Genomic DNA, 22298 nt, shown 5'->3' on the forward strand with positions numbered 1-22298 from the left:
AAAAAAAAAAAGTTTTAGTCCTACCAAGTGCCAAACACAAGATATTTGCTTATAGAAAGAAGTAATGATCCCTAAAAAACTCATAGTTATGAAAATCTGTTACACATGTAAGTGGGAATGAAAGTTTTTCTACAATACTTTACAATTAGATGAACCTCTCCTCTCCTCTCCTCTCCTCTCCTCTCCTCTCCTCTCCTCTCCTCTCCTCTCCTCTCCTCTCCTCTCCTCTCCTCTCCTCTCCTCTCCTCTCCTCTCCTCTCCTCTCCTCTCCTCTCCTCTCCTCTCCTCTCCTCTCCTCTCCTCTCCTCTCCTCTCCTCTCCTCTCCTCTCCTCTCCTCTCCTCTCCTCTCCTCTCCTCTCCTCTCCTCTCTCCTTCCCTCCCGTCCAGTCCCCTCCCGTCCCCTCCCCTCCCTTCCCCCTCCTCCTCCCATTCACCTCCCCCTTCCCATTTCTCTCTTTTTCACCTTCCCTCCCCCTCCCTCTCACGCCCCCTCCCTCTCCCTCTCCCTCCCTCCCTCCCTCTTCCCTTCCCACTTCCCTCTTCCCCCTTTCCACCTTCCCCCTTTCCCCTTCTTCCTTCTCCCTTTTTCTTTTCTGAGAGAAACTTAACCATGGGAATATTTACTTATGTGGAATTTTTTATTAATATTATGTATGGCTTGAAATATTAATTCTGTCCTTAACTGAAAAAAAAAAACCTGAAATTTCATCACAGTAAAGTAGAAGTTAATATAAGTAACTTGGTCAAATGATACTATAAATGGATCATGTCTTTTGCAGTTATGCTTAACATTAATATTGGTCGTCTTGGGATTGTGATTGGTCTTGCAAGATGGAAAAACCTATATCCACTTTCAGGACTTGGAAGAAATTTTTGATTTTTGAAAAGTAACTCCCATTCCCTTTCCTAGATGTAGGAATTCTATTACCTCATCATCTCCATTCTCCCTTCAATGCTGATTGCTATATTTTGGGAAAAGCCTATCTACTTTTAACTTCCTTATATGTGCTATTTACTTCTCATGCTGCCTGTATCTGCAAAATTGTGTAACTTCCTACCTAGTCAGTACAGTACCACACAGGATTCTACGTAAATCAGAACTGAAATTGTCAATATATTTTCTGCATCTGGTAGCTCCAACTAAACTTTGTTTTTTTTTTTATTATTATTATTATTATTATTATTATTATTATTATTATTATTATTATTATTATATTAATTATTTTGCAAATCTATTTGTGTTCTGAATGTTAACATTCTCCTGCTTTGTCTTTGAAATCAAGACTAGGTTGTAACTGTACTTTGGAGAGATGCTTTTTAAAGTCCTGCATTTTCTCTCTTTTAGAAGGTGTAACTTGAATCAGCCACTCAGTAAACACGTATATAAAAGACTGAAGACCAGAAAACATTTTTTTTTTTTTTTTTTCTGGATATGGTTTCCAGGATTTAACATCATGACAATCAGGATATGCTATTCCTTGCATTCCAAATTTATCATGGTACAAGACTTTCTAACACAAATTTCAACAAAAAACAGTCTTTATTTCAGAATTACAAGGATATATTTTTTTTTAGATTTATGTTCAATATATAAGCTATTTAATGATTTTAGTATTTTTGGCATCTTTATATGTTTTGTAGAGATTCTACAGGTGAAAGACAATGGAAATGCTAATGAAATGTTTATACTACTATATTAAAACAACAAAAACAAACAAACAAAAAACTTCTAAGGGGTTAATAAATAGAAAACACAGATCTTCAGACAGAGACTCCTGGAAGATGGAGGAGCATTCACTGTTTTATTCACTGTCCTAACCTTTCAGTTTTCCTGGGTTTCTGACTACTCTTAGAGACAAGATCCTGTGCTAAATATACTTTCAGTCTGGAACACAATGATCAAACTTTGTCAAAAAATTAGCAAATTTCCAGAAATTAAGACCTCCACGTTTGTCAAAATGGGTTCAATCTGCTGAATCATAGCATAGAATGGCTTAGGTTGGGAGGAACCTTCTAACTCCAACCCCCTGCCGTAAGCAGGAATGCCACCCACTAGATCAGGTTGGCCAAGGCCCCACCCAACCTGGCCTTGAACACCTCCCAGGATGGGACATCCACTTCTTCTCTGGGCAACCTGTTCCAGTGCCTCACTACCCTTAGAGTGAAGAATTTCTTCCTGATGTCTAATCTAAATCTATTGTCTTTTAGTTTAAGACCATAACCTACCTACCAGAGTTAAATGTCCCTCTGCATCCTTTTAATAAGACTCCTTTAAGTATTGAAAGGTTACAATGAGGTCTCCCCAGAGCCTTTTCCAGATTGAACATCCCCAGCTCTCTCATCCTTTCTTCATACGAGAGGTGCTCCAGTCCTCTGATCATCTTTGTGATCATCTTTGTAGCCCTCCTCTGGACTTGTTCAATCAGGCCCACATCGTTCTTATGCTGAAGATTCAAAGTAGCTATTAAAATTAATTTTAAACTCTTTGCGAGGGGGGATTCCATTTTTCCATATCATGGAATATTTTGTTAATTTTCAAAACTGTAAAAAAGTTGCACAAAAAAAATCAAGATATATTTTTAATGTACATTTCAAAATTCAAGTAATAGATATAATTTTAAAATTAGTAACTATACATGCTTTTGAATTTATTAGTATACATCTCATTAATGAATTAATATAATGTTTTTTTAAAAAATTGCAAATAAGAAAATAGTAATATGATAGCCATGATTTGGCACATTACCTCCTGGTGCTGTATACAGGTATGAGATACTGATTTGAGGATATGAAGCATAATTTCTATTATTTGTCTATAAAGTGCAAAAGAAGGTGTACCAGTGCATCTCCAAACTGTTTTATTCTTGTTCTTATTAACTCAAAATTAGAAGTTGATTCTTGGCTTCTTTTCAGAGGGCAAACTATAAGTATCAGTTCCCACATTTATATTATGTGACTGTATCGCTGCAGGAAAATGAGATAGAGAAAAACTCTCATTTCACACAAGGATATCATACATATAACTGAGTCCAAATTTCCCTCCTTTTTAACTCGAATTGACCCATTTTAGTGTACTATGAAACTGTAATACTATAGAAAAATAGCCTTTTTTGAGGCTGCACTGGTGATTTTTGCCATCCCTGTACACCTCCAGGAGTATCATGGCTGTTTTCACTAGCAACGGAAGACAAATAAGATGAGTGACAAACCTGGCCCAGCCCCTCTATGTAGGTGTGATCTCACCCATAACCAAGTTGGAGAGTCCCCAGTGAGAATTAAAATTCGCAACCTGCCTGATATGTCTCAATTTTATTGCTTCTGTGTTTACCAAAACTTTTTATGTTGGATGTCAGAAAATTTGGGTGTTCCATGAGGCGTGTCATGTACAATGTAATATCATTGAAGAATAAGCTGTATTTGTAACAAAATATACATCCATCTACTCTGAAATCAAAATAAATAAATAAATAAATAAAACAAGAGTGGCAAAGAGTGAGATATGTAGTCAGGAACTGACTACTACTCCTTGGATCAAAGTAGACACAGGGTACAAGCTACAGCAGCAGCAATAACATGACTCTATATTGTGTCAGAGCTCTAGAAAATAGAACTGGTTTTCTGCTACCACCACTTTGAATTAGATTAGTATGTGTGAGGTGGTGTCTACAGCACAGTAGGATGGATTCTTCTACAGGCAGTAATCACCTTGGTAATCTTGGCCTATTATTTTCCTCTAGCATGGCATCCTGGCCTTGAGTTAATTTTGATCTACCTTATTTGAGTCTTCAAAATTCACTATTGAGAAGGCTGATGGTGGATCTGGTGTGAAAAATATGACAGTTACAGCCTTAGCCAAATGTTATGAAATATGAGAAACTTCTGGTTAGACTACTGGAAATAAGTCAGGAAATACCATGGAGATTTTAGGTAATCCTTTGTTTCATTTATTGTAGGCTTTGTTTGTTTGTTTTTAAATGTATTTGAAATAGTTTTGTCTTTTGTTATATCATTCCTGAAAGCTTAGAAGTGAAAACAGTAGAAAGAGGTGTTGAATAAAAACGACCAATTTCTCTAGCTTCAAAGCAGATACAGAGAATCAAATCTAGGAGATGAGTTGATTGTTGTACTTCTTTTGTGATTTTCTTTTGCTCTTCTTCACTTATTTATTTGGAAAGTAGAGTACAGCAAAAATCAATCAATCTGTCCCATTTACTTAAAAATTGGGAAAGAATGTTCAACATAAAAGATACAAAAATATGAGTAACTCTTAGCTGAATGGCTATTACTTTAGTCTTTAGAGACCTTTGGTCTACACTTCTCCTTAAATTAGACACTCATTCCTTATTCATGAGAGTGCTATTTTCCATCACCACTTCTGCTTTCAAATCTCTGCTTCGGAAAGTTGAGATTTGCTGAGTCAGGCACTTGAACTGGAGTGGCTGGGTATTTTTTTACTTTTTCCTGTAGTTTATTTTTAATATATAACAGCCATGAATTTTAATCAGGAAGACAAAGTAATGGGGAAATCCTGCCCCTTCCCTCTCCCCTCCCCACTTTTTTTTTTTTTAATCCACAAAGAAGCATTAGCTGCAGAAGACTGAAAAAAAAAAAAAAAAAAAATCGCAGCATGATTTATAGCTGCCAAAACATTTTTGGGTTACTAAGCTGCTTACCACATTCTTTGTTTTCTATCCATTCTTTATCTTCTGTATAAAAAGACTGTTTAAAAACTGTGAAAATTTTCAAAAACACCTTTAAAAGATTCCATTACTTGAAGTGATTTGGATAATTGTGTTCAATGGTAGCCATTATTTAAAAATATAATTAGTTGCTGAACTCAGAGAAGGAGGGAAATTTCTGCAGGTGTTTCTCATTATTTGCTATGCATACAAAATATCTGCATAAATTACCATTATTATTTCAATGTATAGTAAGAGACAATAAAGCATTAGCAAGTAAAGAAAAATGTTGTTGACCCACAATCTCTGTTAGCAGCATCGAGTTTTGGCCTTCAATGTTTTTGAGGCACATGTGCAACTGTATTCAAGATTGAAATTACAGTTTTGCACCTGTAACAATATTAAGTATATAACAAAAGTGCTTCAGAAGGATATTGAAAATGCAAAGGCATTAGGAGAAAGATAGTAGTACATGTCTGTAGCAGAGCTCTATACAGAACAGGTAGCAACAAGCAGAGCTTTTTGTTCTGTAGTAAGGTTTCATGCAAGCGAAGTCACCCTTCTCATACCTCCCATAAGGACCTGAACTTCCAAGAATCTCTTTTGTAATATATTGATGCTGTTACAGCAAAATTAACAAGTGAATTACTGAAACAAATTATGACCACCTGGCTTTTAGCTCTGGTGCTGAGCAAGAGATGTTCTGTACCTTTGGGAAAGTTTCTATTTCTTATTCTGTAAAATGGAACAATAGTAACAACCAAAGCCAAACAAAAAATAGAAAACTCAAATTATCTAATAAGATTGATCATGTCATATACACATAAGAAAATAAGTAATTCAGACAATGTTGAGTTTCATAAATTCATTCAGTTTGATAAACTTGAGATTACACAAGTGATGACTGCATTATAGGTTAGACTGTCAATGCTTCCTTGTAGAAATATTTTTTATTAATTTATTTTAACGTTAAAGGAAAAAAATCATCACTTACTAATTGTAATGAAAATTGTAGCTTTCCTGTCTTTTTATTTCAATCCTTTTATTTCTAGAATGTTATGCCATAAAGGGGAAATGAATACGAATTTACGTATTCATTTATTCATTCATAAAGGGGAATGAATATGAAATTAATACGAATTTAACACTTACAAGCTAGTTAAAAGTTGCAATTCAAGAGGAATCCAATAACTGCTTTGGAAAATGATCACAGTTCATAACAGACCATCAAAACTGTATTTTAATACCTTATATTTACTTTAGAAAACACTAGATTTAGATTGATCCTGGAATATGTAGTTCCCTTGCACCTTGGAAGTCTAGAAGCTCTGAAAACTTGGTACTTTGGGCATCCCAACAATGTAGTTTGGCTGGGAGCTCTGAATTTACAGTAAGGGAAATCTTTTACATTTCAGTTATGTTCAGAGTGAGTAGGAACATATTCTATGAATATTTTATTTGCTAAGATAAGTGGGAAAGATAACAACCAGGTAGGATTCCATATGAACTCTGCTTGTATTTCATAAGAAATCTTTCAAAACAGTAAATTTCATCCATGTTTCTGAAGAAAAGCTTTGTGAAAAACTTCAGAATTGTTCAAAAACAGAATTAAAATCTGATACGAAAGGAAAATCCTGTGTGTTTGCTGAATACTGGGTAAAAAGCAGATTTGTGCCATTGACCTTGTACCCCAACCAGAGTGTTTTTCAAATGATATCCTCTTTGTTTTCTAAGCCCAGTGACTGTATTCTGCACAAAGAAAATATCATTTAAAAAAAATTGTGCTTTTAATTTTCTTTAACAGTCTGGCCCTCACATTGAAGGCCCATGATAACACAAGACAGTTTTGGATTAAAGAAGATCATTATCTCAAAACCATGGATGGGAGATTTCTTGAATGAAGTGTTCTGCTTAGCATCTGTTTTTCTCTGATGTCATAGAAAAGGCAAGACATGCAGCTACATCTTTCCCTACAGAAATACCCTCCTCCTTATGTAGGAGTCGAGACTACAGAGCAACCACAGTCATTTTTATGTTTGTTGTTGCTGTTGTTGTTATTTGCTTTGTTTTGTATTTAATTATTATTATCATTCTTGGTTATATAAATGCTTCTTTTACCTTCTCATGGAAAAGTCAAAATTAATTTTATGAGGTCAGACTGCTACCGCCTGCTGTTGTGCTCTGTCTGGACAATGTCCAGTAATAAATGACTTATACTTCTTTTTTTTTTTTTTTATGTGTAGTTCTCACTTAATACTTCACTTCAATTGATTATGAATGCTTTATACCTTATTACAGAAGGTAGTACTCAAAGTACCCCACCAGGCAAGAAGAACAATCTTAGAAGAGGATTGAGACTTCTCACATGAAAGATTCTATATGGAATGGCCTGCACACCAAGACTATTTTTACTCTTTAGAGTTCATAAATTGGTGACAAATTTAGGCTCTGAAATATTTATGCTGTAAGCAGATTTTGCATTTTACAACGCAATCCTTTTATATTTCATTATGTTAAAGGAGATGAGGCGTACAAATGATCTGGAAAATGAGAACTTTCAGAAAATATGAAAGTTTATAAATAAACATTTGCCAGATTTTTAGACAAGATTGGAAACTTTTGAACTAGTTTACAATAAACATTCTCTCTCTCTCTCTCCCTTCCTTCTTTCCTTCCTTCCTTAGAAAGAGACTGTAGTCTCCCATTAATCAGTATTCTTCTATATAATTTTTCTATCTACTTTTCTAATTTCCTTCACTTTCTGTAGAATATTTTCTCTTAAGACTTTTTTAATAGTTTTTTTGTTTGTTTGTTTGTTTTAATTTATAAATCTTTGTAGTCTGGAAGTCCTGCTTTTATTTTATTTTACTTTCTTTTTTTTTATAGAAAATGGATGAGAAACTATTTACAATTATTTCAAATATGATTATCTGCATATGTAGCTTTTACAAAATTTAAGTGTAGGAGAAGCAAGATTTCCAGAGCATATGGCAAGTGTAAACCATTCTGACAGTGTAAATAGGATAAGGATATTGTGTATAAAGGTGTCTGGCCAGGGTGTCTATGCTATGTGATGAAGGCTTTTTAGAAAGTAGTTTGTCTTTCATTTGACTAGAGTTACTTAAAGTAAAGCATTGAGAAAACTATTTTTGCTCTTAAAACATTCCTATAACTTAAAAATCTTTACAGTATACTAATACTTTTAGCAGTTCAAGAGACTAGCTTAATATTAGCATTGAAATCTATAAAGGACTGTGATCTGTGTAATTTTAGTGGTGTATCACAGTAACATGAAGGAACCAATTTATTCATTCTTTCTTCTGAGATTAAATGTAATTGGTTTAAAGAGATAATCATTCTTTTGTTTGAGATTTATGCATTTCTTATGAAGAGCTAACACATTTTTCTGGAGCCTGACAAAGTGTACAGTCTTTTATCCTCATTTCCCAGTGGATAAATACTTTGTTAATTAATAAAGTATTATACTAACACTTAGTGCCTACATTTAACAGTGGAAGGATTTTATTCAGATTATGTTAATAGATTGTCCGCTTTATTTTTTTGCATTAATTACAACCTTTTTCTGTGATGTTGTCATAAGAGAATTGTCACTATGAATACAGAGGGCTTTTTTGGATTATTTTTGTTTGACTGATCTAAAATAATGCCTGCTATGTGTTGTTACTTACACTATTAAACTGGGTGTTTAATTATTTACTGGGAATTATATCAATTACAAATTCAACTTTTCTACTGCTTCCTAATTATTTCTAAATCTGTCTTGATATACACATGTATCTGTAATGAGTGTTTACTAAATAGCATATACAGATAGCAAACAAATTTGAGAATGTATGGGATTTCTTGGCACAATTTTTACTGATTATTTGGATTTTTAAATATGAACTAAATTACATTGTATAGTGGTAAAGCTGCTTAGGAGAATGCCTGTGATTTCTCTTAAAGAAAGATTGAGGAATGAGGAAAAATAATAATCTGAAAGCAAAATTACATAGTATATCTATATGTGTTTGGAACAATATTCAGTAGTAAATCTACAATACTACTAAATTGAGGCTGTCCAGAAAAGCATGTGGCTGTCCAGTCACAGATTTTTGCACCTGTTTTATGTTTGTGGGAACCAGACAGAGAAGAGCTTCACAGAAGAGTACTGTGGGAAAATCATCCTTCGACTTTGCCCATGTCTGTTAATTGAGTAAAGGAAACAATTTCATTTTTCAAAGCAAATTTCCTTTAAATAGGAAATTATTATCTGGTACCAAGATCTGGTCCCCAGATCTGGTCCTCAGATCAAACTTCAAGATGGTGATAGGATTTGCCCTTTTTCTATACAGTTTCCAGAAAGACAAGATATAATTCTTTCATCAAATGGCACCAATATGAAACTAAATTGTCATATCAGCTTCAGATCCTCCAAACCAATTTAATCTTTAGGGAACATATTCTTCACTGATGAAGAAGAAAACAGGCAAAGAAGAAGAGGAGCTGAAGTGGGAACTTACAGGAAGAGCATAAGATATGGCTTTGCTCCTCTGTGACTTCAGGGCTGTTTTTGTTAGTGGTAAGGGAATACTTGCATGCCTAGACAAAAGGAAAAATGACCAGGGATACAGATATTCTTAAAGAACAAGATAGGTGAATGGACTAGATTGTGCTAAGAACCCCATATTTTGGTGCAGGAAGAACCAGGAAATAACCCACCTCTTTTGCTACAATACTGGTGTCTGCTGAGGTTAAGGTACCTCCAGGTGCATTCTCAATAGTTATAGCTGTTGTATAGTTTGCAATGGAGCACATCAAATTAGGGCTACTGAAGAAGTTACTGCCCTCAGTAGGACTGGACTGTGAAAGCTCCTATCCCTATGTATATTTTACTTTAACTGAAGTAGAGGATTCAAAACATTATGACTGGTGCCTTCCCAAACCCTGTGTTACCCACAGAGAGAAGCATATGCAGTGCTATTGAAATTAGTCTTAAAAAAAAGACATTACTGCTTTCAACAAGCACCACCAACAACAACAAAAAATAACCAAGTAAAGCGAGAGGTAGTATTCTCATTAATACAGAATCCCTTTATTCATACTTCTGTCAAATTTTCTGAAAACTCTTTTAGAGATGGATAGAACTGATCTGTAGCTGGCTGGATTTAAGGTGGATGTTTGTTCTGTATATCTGCAGACGTCTTGCAGCCAAGAAAGATTTGATTATCTGAAAGAAAAAAAAAAAAAAAAAAAAAAAAAAAAAAAAAAGGAACCTCCTAAAATACATTTTCTTGCTACAAAAGCTCTCTTCTGACTCCTCTGAATCAGAATCCTCATCTAAGAGTATGATGAAAAATGTTGCATTCCAAGTTGGAAATTGGAGAGGAAAATGTTCATGTATATGTAAGAATTGTACTCAAACATGTTAACATTTTAAGGGAAAACTTTAAACATGAGAAGCAACAGGTACTTTTCCTTGGAGACAGTGTACTCTTCTGAATTTTGCTTCTATACAAACAGTTCAAAATTTTAAAGTCATTTTGCCAGTCATACATGTATAACTAAACAACCTTGCACGGCATTACATATTCTACCCCCGGATAGATCAAGCCTTGAATGCAAGACCAGACAAGTAAATAATGCCAACATGTAAAACTAACTTATAAATACATTATTTTTTGGCAGTTTTTTTTTGGCACTTTGTGGGGCTTAACTGTACTTCAGTGAGAAGAATGTCTTCTGCTATATCTCTATGCTACGATGTCTTTTTGGGGGGGCATAATTCCTCATGGACACCTGAAGCAGTTGCAAAATAATAAAATTTAGGTGAAGGAAAAGTTCCTTCTCTTAATTTGTTGTTGTTGTTTTTGCTTTCTTTTCCATAAAGTCTTAAAATGAAGGTCCCATTTTCTGGCCTTTGGCAGATTGCAAACATGCCAGAACACTTCACATTATGTAGATCATGTTTGTCTGAAATGATAATAGCATACCTATAGTCTGCTGCAGGCTCAAAAGTAGCCTAAGCCTCAGGTACTGTTTTATGCTTTTGCTTTTGTTACTACATCCTTGTAAGTCTTCAAAAGGGAAATTAAATTATCCTATACAGAAGAAACACCATAGAGAAGAAACTTCAGTTGTTAGGGCCTGAGTCTCAATGAAACCAAAGGCAGGGATCTTACTGACTTGAAGAAAGAGGCTTTAATCTATCCTTGTTTGTTTACTAATGAAGGAGCATGAAAGACAGAAAGACATGCATATCCTTGTATCTGAAGAGAAGGTGAAGGAACAGCTAGTGCAAGGAAGACAAAACTCAGTTGTGCCAGACTAATAGGTGGTTGGCTCTGAGTTTGGAGACTGCAATCTTCTTCAGACTTCCAGATCTAGAGTACATGTACAGAAGCTCCCGCAAGCCAGCCAATCTTCTTCCCAGGACCTGCCAGAAAACTGCTGTCCTGGTTTCAGCTAAGATAGAGTTAATTTTCCTCCTAGGAGCTGGTAGGGTGCTATGTTGTGGATTAGGATGAAAAAAGTGTTGATACCACACTGATGTTTTAATTGTTGCAGAGCAGTGCTTACACCAAGCCAAGGACTTTTCAGCTTCTCGCTCTGTCCTGCCAGTGGGCAGGCTAGGGGTGCAGCAGGAGCTGGGAGGGGACAGACCCAGGACAGCTGACCCAAACTGGCCAAAGGGTTATTCCATACCCTCTGATGTCATGCTAAACAATAGATAGGGGTGGCTAGCTGGAATGGGGGGGCCGTCTGCTCGGGGTTAGGCTGGGCATCGGTCAGCAGGCGGTGAGCAATTGCACTGTGCATCACTTATTCCATACACATTAGTAGTAGCAGTACTATTATGGCTGTATTTTTTTTCCTGTCTTAATAAACTGTCTCTGTCTCGACCCACAGGCTTGATTTTCCTATTTCTCTCCCCCATCCCAGAGGGGGATGGGGGAGTGAATGGCTGTGTGGTGTTTAGCTGCTGGCCAGGGGAAACCACGACAAGAGCAATGTAGTCATGTAACCAAATTAAAGCCAAAACTTTCAGCCCGGTCCTTGACCTGAATAGGGAGTGAGGATCCAGATCCTGGCATTTATACGTGATAGTTTATATGCAGCCAAAGTAAATGCAGTAGTCACAGGTCATGGGGCTAGATTTTAAAAAGTCCTGCATAAAGAAGAGATCTCAGAAAAGCAAATTTGAATAACATCAATGTCAAGAAAAGTAGTTCTGATTGCTATATTCTTTATCTGTTGCGACTAAAGAGATGAAAATATATGATAGCAATTTTTCTTTTAAGGTTATTTTCTTTTACTTATTTATTTTATTTTTTTTGTTTGTTTATATATATATATGTTGTAACAGACTCTGTGCCTTTAAGGTCATTTTATTTTTTCTTTGATTTATGTATTTGATTTATGTTTATTTATCTTATTTTAACAGGCTCTGTACTAATTTTCCTAACAGAATGACTAATAGAAATATGACCTTTGTGCGCATTTTATAATTAATTCATTAGGTCAACTGTAACCACTAAGCCCCTTGACAGGTTATTTCTACTAGTGATAAGGAGCAATAGACCTTAAAACTTTGAAGCCAGGTAGACGAGCTTATTCCACAAGGTCTCTTGGCTCCACCCTTGTTAAGTGAAACCTGCCAGGTGTGGGTCATTTGACCTTTGCTATATAGGAAGCCTGAGGAGATATGGGGGAATTGCCTCCCCAGGCTTGGGTAGCCTAGGGTGTTTTTCTCTCGTGGTGAATCGGGCTCAGTGTTCCCTACTAGGCTGCTTTTCCTTCATGTTTTCTGCCCTCTCTGTAAAATAGTTTTAGAGACTCTATGAGCTAGTTACATTGGTGGTGCCTTCTTCAGAAAAGCCCTGGAGGCACTATTTCACGGCGAAGCACTTCGGAAGTGACTCGAGTTCAGAAGACAGCAGGTAAGTGTTCCTGGGTTCTGTGGTTGTTCCTGATGAGGAGTTTAAGTACTTCCTTCACCTTGTTTGTCTTCTGTGACATTACTTAGGGGAATTATAATCTTCGTTCCAAGCACTGGAGGAAAAAAAAAAGGCCTCAGAAGTCCAAGTGCACACAGGTCAACCTGACGTTAAAAAAGGTTCTTAAGTACTCGGAAAACTGAAAAACAGGCTGTGTGAAAAAGGTGCCTTAATGTGAATGCAGATTTTGCCTTGTGGTAAGTAGAATCAGGTTGGGATGGGTACTGGTGGAAAGAGTGCTATATGACTAGATGGAAATCATGAGAATGTGATGTTGTTCATAAAACTAATACTGTTTTCATAATATGCAGGTCAAAAGAAGTATGAAGAAAGGTCGTCATCTTCCCTTCAGGCCTGGGTCTCATCTAGGGACAGCTTCCTGAAGAGGTCCAGCAAATGGAAGAGAGTGGATGTTCCTGCAATGCTCTATGAACCAGAGTCTCAGCTATCAGAGGTAAGTAACATTCTGTGCAAGACGCGAGGCGCGGAGCGTGGAGGCGCGGAGCGTGGAGGCGCGGAGCGTGGAGGCGCGGAGCGTGGAGGCGCGGAGCGTGGAGGCGCGGAGCGTGGAGGCGCGGAGCGTGGAGGCGCGGAGCGTGGAGGCGCGGAGCGTGGAGGCGCGGAGCGTGGAGGCGCGGAGCGTGGAGGCGCGGAGCGTGGAGGCGCGGAGCGTGGAGGCGCGGAGCGTGGAGGCGCGGAGCGTGGAGGCGCCCCAACAAGACGTCTTTCGCCGAGCGTGGAGGCGCCCCAACAAGACGTCTTTCGCCGAGCGTGGAGGCGCCCCAACAAGACGTCTTTCGCCGAGCGTGGAGGCGCCCCAACAAGACGTCTTTCGCCGAGCGTGGAGGCGCCCCAACAAGACGTCTTTCGCCGAGCGTGGAGGCGCCCCAACAAGACGTCTTTCGCCGAGCGTGGAGGCGCCCCAACAAGACGTCTTTCGCCGAGCGTGGAGGCGCCCCAACAAGACGTCTTTCGCCGAGCGTGGAGGCGCCCCAACAAGACGTCTTTCGCCGAGCGTGGAGGCGCCCCAACAAGACGTCTTTCGCCGAGCGTGGAGGCGCCCCAACAAGACGTCTTTCGCCGAGCGTGGAGGCGCCCCAACAAGACGTCTTTCGCCGAGCGTGGAGGCGCCCCAACAAGACGTCTTTCGCCGAGCGTGGAGGCGCCCCAACAAGACGTCTTTCGCCGAGCAAGTTATATGGGGCACAGCATATCCAAGGCACAGTTGGGATCTCAAGCTCCCTGCTCCGTTTGACTGCCTCATAAATTTGGCAGTCTGCATGCAGTTGTTAAACAATCCTTTCCGCACTCTTTTGCCCTCTTGTCTAATCTGTGGTGGTTTGCAAAGGAGTTTCTCTGCTACAGGGATACGTTACTTCAGTCTTGTGGCAATGCAATTTAGTTTTGGAAGTTCTCTTGCCCTTTTCTACAGCTGTAGCCTCCTTGCTGCATCCAGAGGAGAAGCTGTGAAGCTTGACGTTACAAATCTCTTAGGCTGAATATAAACCCCACCAAGTTAAGGTCGTTGTTCATCTTGGACGGGCTACGTTTGAATCCAAAACTCTTCTTTAGGATAGAAGCAAGGTATTAAGCTCTTTCTGTTTATAGGAACGTGAGTCTTTCTGCCTGGAGCACAACTCAACAGAGCAGTCAACCATTTCTTTAGCTTTGAAGATGCTGAAATGGACCCTGGGTTAAAAAGAACCGGTTCCCAGCCCGCCTCGAAAGGTAGTTGTTTAGTGCTCAAATGTGAGTTTCCTTTCTGGTACGTGAACATCCTAGCCTTAAGATTTTCAGTACTCAGTCGCGGTCCCCAGACTCTCGTGTTTTGAGGGGGATTGTACTCCCCTTACCTAATGTGGGAATCCCGGTTTTGGGCCTCAAGGGTCAATGGTGTAAGGCACTTAGAAATCATTGCGGATTGTGGTGGTTGTCAATTGCCACGGAAATTAAGGCCATGCAAGTACCTTCTACTCCTTCTTCTTCCCTTTCATTTGTTGGCCGGTTACTACTCAATATTACACGTTTGGTGAGATGTCCTAAAAAAAGCATTACATCCTAATGTTAACGACTCTTGTTTTTTCTTTCTCTAGGTCTGCCAGTAGCTGACAAGGTAGAAAGATGACCTCTTCTCTTTCATTCTTGTGAAGTTAGAGGCAGTGCCCATTCAAACTGTGGCTGAGGCTCTGCGATGGTGCAAGTCGACCTTACTCCTTCAAATTCAGTGATGCTGCCGGAGTTCTCAGTAATGAACTTTGAAGGATTCAACCGCTCTAAAGCTTTTGGACAGTGGCAATTATCTGAAAACATTCCTACAGGTTTATCTTCTTCGTCTACGTTTGTTTGCTCTCTCCATCTCATTCAAAGCAGTCAGGACTGGTTTGCTTCCCCCTTCTCTGGAAATTTGCACTAGGAACCATTGTTAGAATCAGAATCCTGATCTGAGAGCACGATGACAAATGTTGCACTCCAGCTTGGACGTTGGAAAGGAAAATGTTCATGTATACGTCAGTATGGTACTCAAACAGCTACTTACACCTTTTAACTTTTAAACCTGAGAAGCAACAGGTAGTTTCTACGTTGCCCTCGGGGATAGTGTACTCTTCTGTACTTTGCTTCTATACAAACAGCTCAAAATTTTAAAGTCATGTTGTCGCTCATACCGCCTAACAACCTTGCACGGCATTACACGTTCCCCCCCCGATAGATCTTGCCCTGAATGCGAGACCAGACAAGGAAATAATGCCGGCATGTAAAACTAACTCATAAATACATCTCTTTTTGGCATTTTTTGTTTTGTTTTGATGCTTTGTGGGGCTTAGCTGTACTTCAGTGAGAAGAATGTCTTCTGGTGTGAACTGAAAGTATACCTCTATGCCACAATGTCCCTCTATTTTTTTTATATTTTTTTTCGGGGGGGGGGGGTTGGGCGTTGGGGAGGGGAGAGGAGAGGAGGGTGTTGATAATTCCTTGTGGACACCTGAAGGAGTTGCAAAATAATAAAATTTAGGTGAAGGAAAAGTTCCTTCTCTTAACTTTTGTCATTGTTGTTTTTCTTTTCCATCTGGTCATAAAATGAAGGTCCCATTTTCTGGCTCTTGGCAGAGTGCAAGCGTGCTGAAACTGTTCACGTTACGTAGACTGTATTTGTCTGAAATGATAATATCATACCTATAGTCTGCTGCAGGCTCAAAAGTAGCCTATGCCTCCTGGACTGTTTTATGCTTTTGCTTTGGTTACTATGTCCTTGTAAGTCTTCAACAGGGAAATGAAATTACCCTATACCGAAGAACCACCATCCAGAAGAAACTTCAGGTGCTAGGGCCTGAATTTTCACTGAAACCAAAGGCAGGTATCTTACTGACGTGAAGGGGCTTTAATCTATCCTGGTTTGTTTACTAATGAAGGAGCGTGAAAGAGATGCATGTCCTCCTCTCTGAAGAGGAGGTGAAGGAACAGCTAGTGCAAGGAACACAAAATTCAGTTATGCTGAACTAACAGGTGGTTGTATCTCAGCTTGGAGACCGCAACTCAGAATCACCTAGGTTGGAAGAAACCTCCAAGATCACGTAGTCCAACCTCTGACGTAACACTAACAAGTCCTCCACTAAGCTTCACACCTAAACATTTTTTAAAGACCTCCAGGGATGGTGACTCGACCACTCCCCTGGGCAGCCCGTTCCAATGCCTAACGACCCTTTTGGTGAAGAAGTTCTTCCTAACATCTAGCCTACACCTCCCCTGGTGCAACTTTAGCCCATTCCCCCTTGTCCTATCACCAGGCACATGTGAGAACAGACCAACCCCCACCTTGCTACAGCCTCCTTTAAGGTATCTGTAGAGTGTGATAAGGTCGCCCCTGAGCCTCCTCTTCTCCAGACCGCACAATCCCAGCTCCCTCAGCCACTCCTCATAACACGTATTCTCCAGATCCCTCACCAGCTTTGTTGCCCTTCCCTGGACTCACTGGAGCCCCTCAATATCCTTCTTGTAGCGAGGGGCCCAGAACTGAACATAGTACTTGGGGTGCGGCCTCACCAGAGCCAAGTACAGGGGCACAATGGCTTCCTTAGTCCTGCTGGCCACGCTGTTTCTTGTATGAGCCAGGATGCTGTTGGCCTTCTTGGCTGCCTGAGCACACTGCTGGCTCATATTCAGTCGACTAGCCACCAGTACTCCCAGGTCCTTCTCTGCCAGGCAGCTTTCTAACCACTCAGATGGCTTTTCCAACCATCTTCAAACTTCCAGATCTAGAGGAACGCTTTGGCTGCAGCCTAAAAGCCACGTGCACGTAAGCTGCCGCAAGCTAGCCAACCTTCTTCCCATGACCTGACAGGAAACAGCAATGTAGGCACGTAACCAAATTAACGCCAAAACTTGCAGCCCAGTCTTTGACCTGAATCCGGAGCCTGGCATTTATGCATGATAGCTTCTACACAGCCGAAGTAAATACACCCCACGTGCCCTGAGCTGGAGGACCACGATGGTGGGAATGATCAATTCCCAACCGACCCTGAACGTGTGCGGGATTTGCTGCTCCACCTGGATCTATACAAGTCCGTGTGACCGGGTGGGATTCATCCCAGGGTGCTTAAGGAGCTGGCTGACGCCATCGCGGGACCTCTCTCAATTATTTTTCAATGATCTTGTGAATCTGGAGAGGTCCCAGGGGACTGGAAGCTGGCAAATGTCGTACCAGTTTTCAAGAAGGGCATGAAAATAGACCGTGGCAGCTACAGGCCTGTCAGTGTCACATCAGCGCCTGGTAAAATTCTGGAGAAGATGATCCTTGAAGTTCTTGAAGCGCACCTGGGGGACAATGCAGTCATTGGTCCCAGCCAACATGGGTTCATGAGGGGTAGGTCCTGCCTAACAAATCTGAATTCCTTTTATGATAAGATCACCCATCTAGTTGATCAAGGGAAACCAACTGGCGTGATCTTTTTGGACCTGAGCAAAGCTTTTGACACGGTTTCCCGTGGGATCCTACTGAACAAAATGTCCAGCATACAACTTAACAAACACATCATACGGTGGGTGAGCAATTGGCTGACAGGCAGGGCTCGAGGGCTTGTGGTAAATGGGGCCACATCAGGCTGGCGCATGGTCACTAGTGGGGTCCCTCAAGGCTCCATTTGTAGGGCCGGTCCTCTTCAATGTTTTTATAAACGATTTAGATGTAGGACTAGAAGGTGTTTTGAGCAAATTTGCTGACGGTACCAAACTTGGAGGAGTTGTAGACTCAGATGAGGGTGGAAAGGCCTTGCAGAGAGATCTGGGCAGATTGGAGAGCTGGGCGATCACCAACAGCAGGAAGATTAACAAGAGCAAGTGCCGGGTCCTGCACCTGGGACGGGGCAACCCTGGCTATACGTACCGACTGGGTGATGAGATGCTGGAGAGCAGCCCCACAGAGAGGGATCCGGGGGCGGTGGTTGACAGCAAGTTGAACATGAGCCAGCAGTGTGCCCTGGCAGCCAGGAGGGCCAACCGTACCCTGGGGTGCATCAAGCACGGCATTGCTGGTCGATCGAGGGAAGTGATTGTCCCGCTCTACTCTGCGCTGGAGCGGCCTCACTTCGAGTACTGCATGAAGTTCTGGGCACCACAGTACAAGAAGGACATTAAACTGCTCGAGAGTGTCAAGAGGAGGGCGACGAAGATGGTGAAGGGCCTAGAGGGGAAGCCGTATGAGGAGCGGCTGAGGTCACTGGGCCTCTTCAGCCTGGGGAAGGGGAGCCTGAGGGGGGACCTCATTGCAGCTTACAACTTCCTCGCGCGGGGGAGTGCAGAGGCAGGTGCTGACCTATTCTCCGTAATCACCAGTGATAGGACCCACGGGAACGGTGTTAAGCTGAGGCAGGGAAGGTTTAGGCTGGACGTCAGCAAGAGGTTCTTCACCGAGAGGAGGGTGGTCGCACACTGGAACAGGCTCCCCAGGGAACTAGTCACTGCACCAAGCCTGTCTGAATTTAAGAAGCGATTGGACTGTGCACTCAGTCATGTGGTCTAAGCTTTTGGGTAGACCTGTGCGGTGCCAGGAGTTGGACTTGATGATCCTTATGGGTCCCTTCCAGCTCAGGATATTCTATGATTCTATAAATAGTGTAGTCAGAGGTCATGGGGCTAGATTTAGAGAAGTCCTGCATAAAGAAGGGATCTCAGAGAAGAAAATGTAAATAACATTAATATCAAGAAAAGGAATTCTGATTGCTAAATTCTCCATCTGTTGTGACTAGACAGATGAAAATTATGATGGCAAGTTTGTCTTTAAGGTCATTTTCTTTTTTATTCATTTCTTTTATTTATTTGAATTTATTTTTTTAACAGGCTCCGTACTAATTTTGCTCACAGAATGACTAACAGAAATATGACCCTTGTGCACCTTTTGTAGTTAATTCATTAGGTCAACTGTAACCACTAAGCCCCTTGTCAGGTTATTTCTACTAGTGATAAGGAGCAATAGACCTTAAAACTTTGAAGCCAGGTAGACGAGCTTATTCCACAAGGTCTCTTGGCTCCACCCTTGTTAAGTGAAACCTTTTCAACCTTTTTAAGTGAGACCATTTCAATCTCATGGTGAAATGGACTTGGTGTTTCCCAGTAGGCTGCTGTTTCTTCTTTGTGTTTTCTACTATTTCTGTTTTTACAGACTGTATGAGCTAGTTACATTGATGGTGCCTTCTCAGTACAGTAAAACCCTGGTGGTACTACTTCACTGTGAGGTAATTTGGCAGTGACTCAAGTTCAGAAACTGGCAGGTAAGTTCTCCTGGGTTCCACAGTTGTTTAATGTTGAGGAGTTTGAGTACTTCCTTTATCCTGTCTGTTTTCAGTGAAGTTACCTATATTGATTCTAAGCTTCCTTCCCAGCTGTTTAAAAAAAAAAAAAAAAAAAAAAAAAAAAAAAACTCATAAGCTCAAGTGAATACAGGTAAGCCTGACTTTGAAGAATGTTCTAAAGTATTTGTTAAAGGCTGTATGAAAAAGGTACCATAATATGAAGGCAAACTTTGGCTTGTGGTAAGCACAAACAGGTTTAGATAGATATTAACTTGTACAGAGTGCGCCATCATCATATGTCAGCTCATTGGCAGTAATGGCTTGGAATGAAGATGAGGAACCCAGTGTGGATGAATTGGCTAAATAACTATGGCAGTACAAACAAAGTCTCCCCTCTTCCCTACAGGCCTGCATCTGGGCTGTGGAGAAACTGTCTGAAGAAATCAACCAAGTTAAAGAGAATTTACCTTTCTCCCTAGCTGTACAAACCAGAGTCTAAGCTATCACAGTTAAGCGTCATTCTTTGAAACAAAAACAGTGTAGTGGGTGGAAGCCCCATGCAGTGCAGGGAAGTAGCAAATTAATTCCTTGTTTTGCTTTGCTTGTGCATGTGGATTTTGCTTTACCCAGTAATCTGTCCTTCCATGAGTTCTCATACTTTTATTTTGAGTTCTCTCATCCATCCCCCCCAGAGAGAGCAAGAGAGTGGCTGTGTGGTGCTCAGTTGCCTGCCAGAGCTAAACCACATAATGTTAATTTTAGATGTTCAGCATCAACTGCTCTGTTCCGCAGATTTGTTCACAGTGTACACTATTCACTAATATAGATTTGGCTAACAGTATAATAGTGAGGATCTGCTAACAACTGGATACATGTACTTCCCACAATAAGAGTATCTTCAACTCAAAACTTTGTCACTCATTCTAAATAGCAAGCCTTTATTACAGAAAGGCAGTTAATCTTCTCCTATTTTTTAAGGCCTCCTTGAGAGGAGGACATACATGATTTCAAGGCACTTCCAGTTTCCTAGGATACCATTTATAATGCCAGAGCCTTCCAGTCTGAATGTTGTCTGTTTCCTGAAGACATCATCCTACCAGCTGCTGCTTTTTCATCCACTTAAAAACACTGTTAAAGCCATAAAGCAAAACAGAAAACATAGGTAAGACTGGCAACAGCCAAGAAGGAAATGATCAACTAACCAAAAAAGTTCCTGAATTTTTCCATTAATGAAAGAAACAGGTGCATAAGGGCAATTTTATTTCTCCTATCTGTGAGATCGATACCTAAATGTTTGCTTGCAAGAAAAATAACCAAAACTTAACATTACTAAGGTCATCTCCTGTCAGTGCAAGGCCTAATATTTCTTTGGCAGAGAACTAAGAAAACCAAAATGGGTTTGTTATTTGGAATTATTTATTTAAATACTGTGAAATGTTTAGAGTAACAAACAAGCTAGTATTAGCAGCTTTTTGAGATAAGGAATATTTGTCATTTAGCACATTACAATCTGATGTTAACACATTGCTACCTTTAAAGTGGAACATTTTTCTTTGTAAGCCTCTAAATATTGTGATAGCTATTAGCTGCTGTTCATTTAAGGACAGTGATGTAACATGGCTGGAATTTCAGAAGCAAATCTGCAGAACCTGTTATATTTTTATTATATATTTGGACGCTTTCCAGTTCATGCTGTCAGTATAAGACTAAGATGGGCAGTAGCATTCAACTATTTTTTGATGCAGCTTAACAGTTTGTTTGGAAGGCCTTGGGCAATTTGATTAGCGCTTTTTGATGGAGCTGTGTCATCAACATGAAGTGGAACGGTTCTGCTTATAAGTATCTGGCAGGAGATCCGAGTTTCTGAGCATCACACAAGCATAAGCAATAAACAACATGTTATTGTACGTTCCATTTTATATTTTTATAGCTGAAGAAAATTAATAATGCATGAGCATCCAATAGGTTTCCATAAAACTTTTCCTTCAAAATAAAACTACAATCTACAGCTTGTGGCATTGTAAATGTCTGTACTTCATATCTGTGAGCACATATCTCTTGAGGCAACAAGAACCTGGGCTAAATTCTGGCCTTGCTGAAGACAGAACTACACTAGACTCAGATGTGCCAGCATCTCACCCTGGTTTGTAGAAGTGAATTGTGATGATGTTGCTGCTCTGGAGACATCAGGTGCTGCTACTAGGCAGTGCAGATGGAGAAGCCAGCTCTTTCTAATACTCAGCTACCCTCTTATTCTCCCATGTTGGGGTTGCAGAACAGATATTGTGTAGAGTTTACTGCACTAGGGAATATGTATGAATTCAGACTTTCTTATGCCTGGGGTCTGAATGTTTGCTCTTTCCTAAGACATTCTTTTCTGCCAAGGAAGTCTTTAATATTAATCATCCATAGGTGTACTGGATTTATTGGATAGAGGTTTATGACTGATGCTTGCTCTTATTTTGTCCTGAACTGTTACAAACTCATAGCAGGTGGGCTGCAGGGTGGGATCTCTGTGCAAGGAGCACTGCATGAATGCTGTTTTCTGAAAGTCTGTAATAGCATTTATTGATCCATAAACAGAAAAAGAAACACTTTGAAATTGTGTTAGACCTCACTGAACTATTAAAGCCAAAGTAATATTTAAAGTATTTTCAACTTGTCTTGTAATTGAATTTCTGTTACTCTCATGAGCTGGAGCCTCAATTGATTAAAATGAGATGAGCACTTAAAGCCAATTGTCTTCTTTTTATGTTACAGCTGTAGACAGAGCTGAAATCACAGGTATTTATCTGTAAAATCTTGGGTTATCTGCTATTGAATTAGAACAAATATTGGT

The sequence above is a fragment of the Aythya ferina genome, assembly GCF_964211825.1.
Source record: "Aythya ferina genome assembly, chromosome: 2".
In the NCBI taxonomy this organism is placed as follows: Eukaryota; Metazoa; Chordata; class Aves; order Anseriformes; family Anatidae; genus Aythya; species Aythya ferina.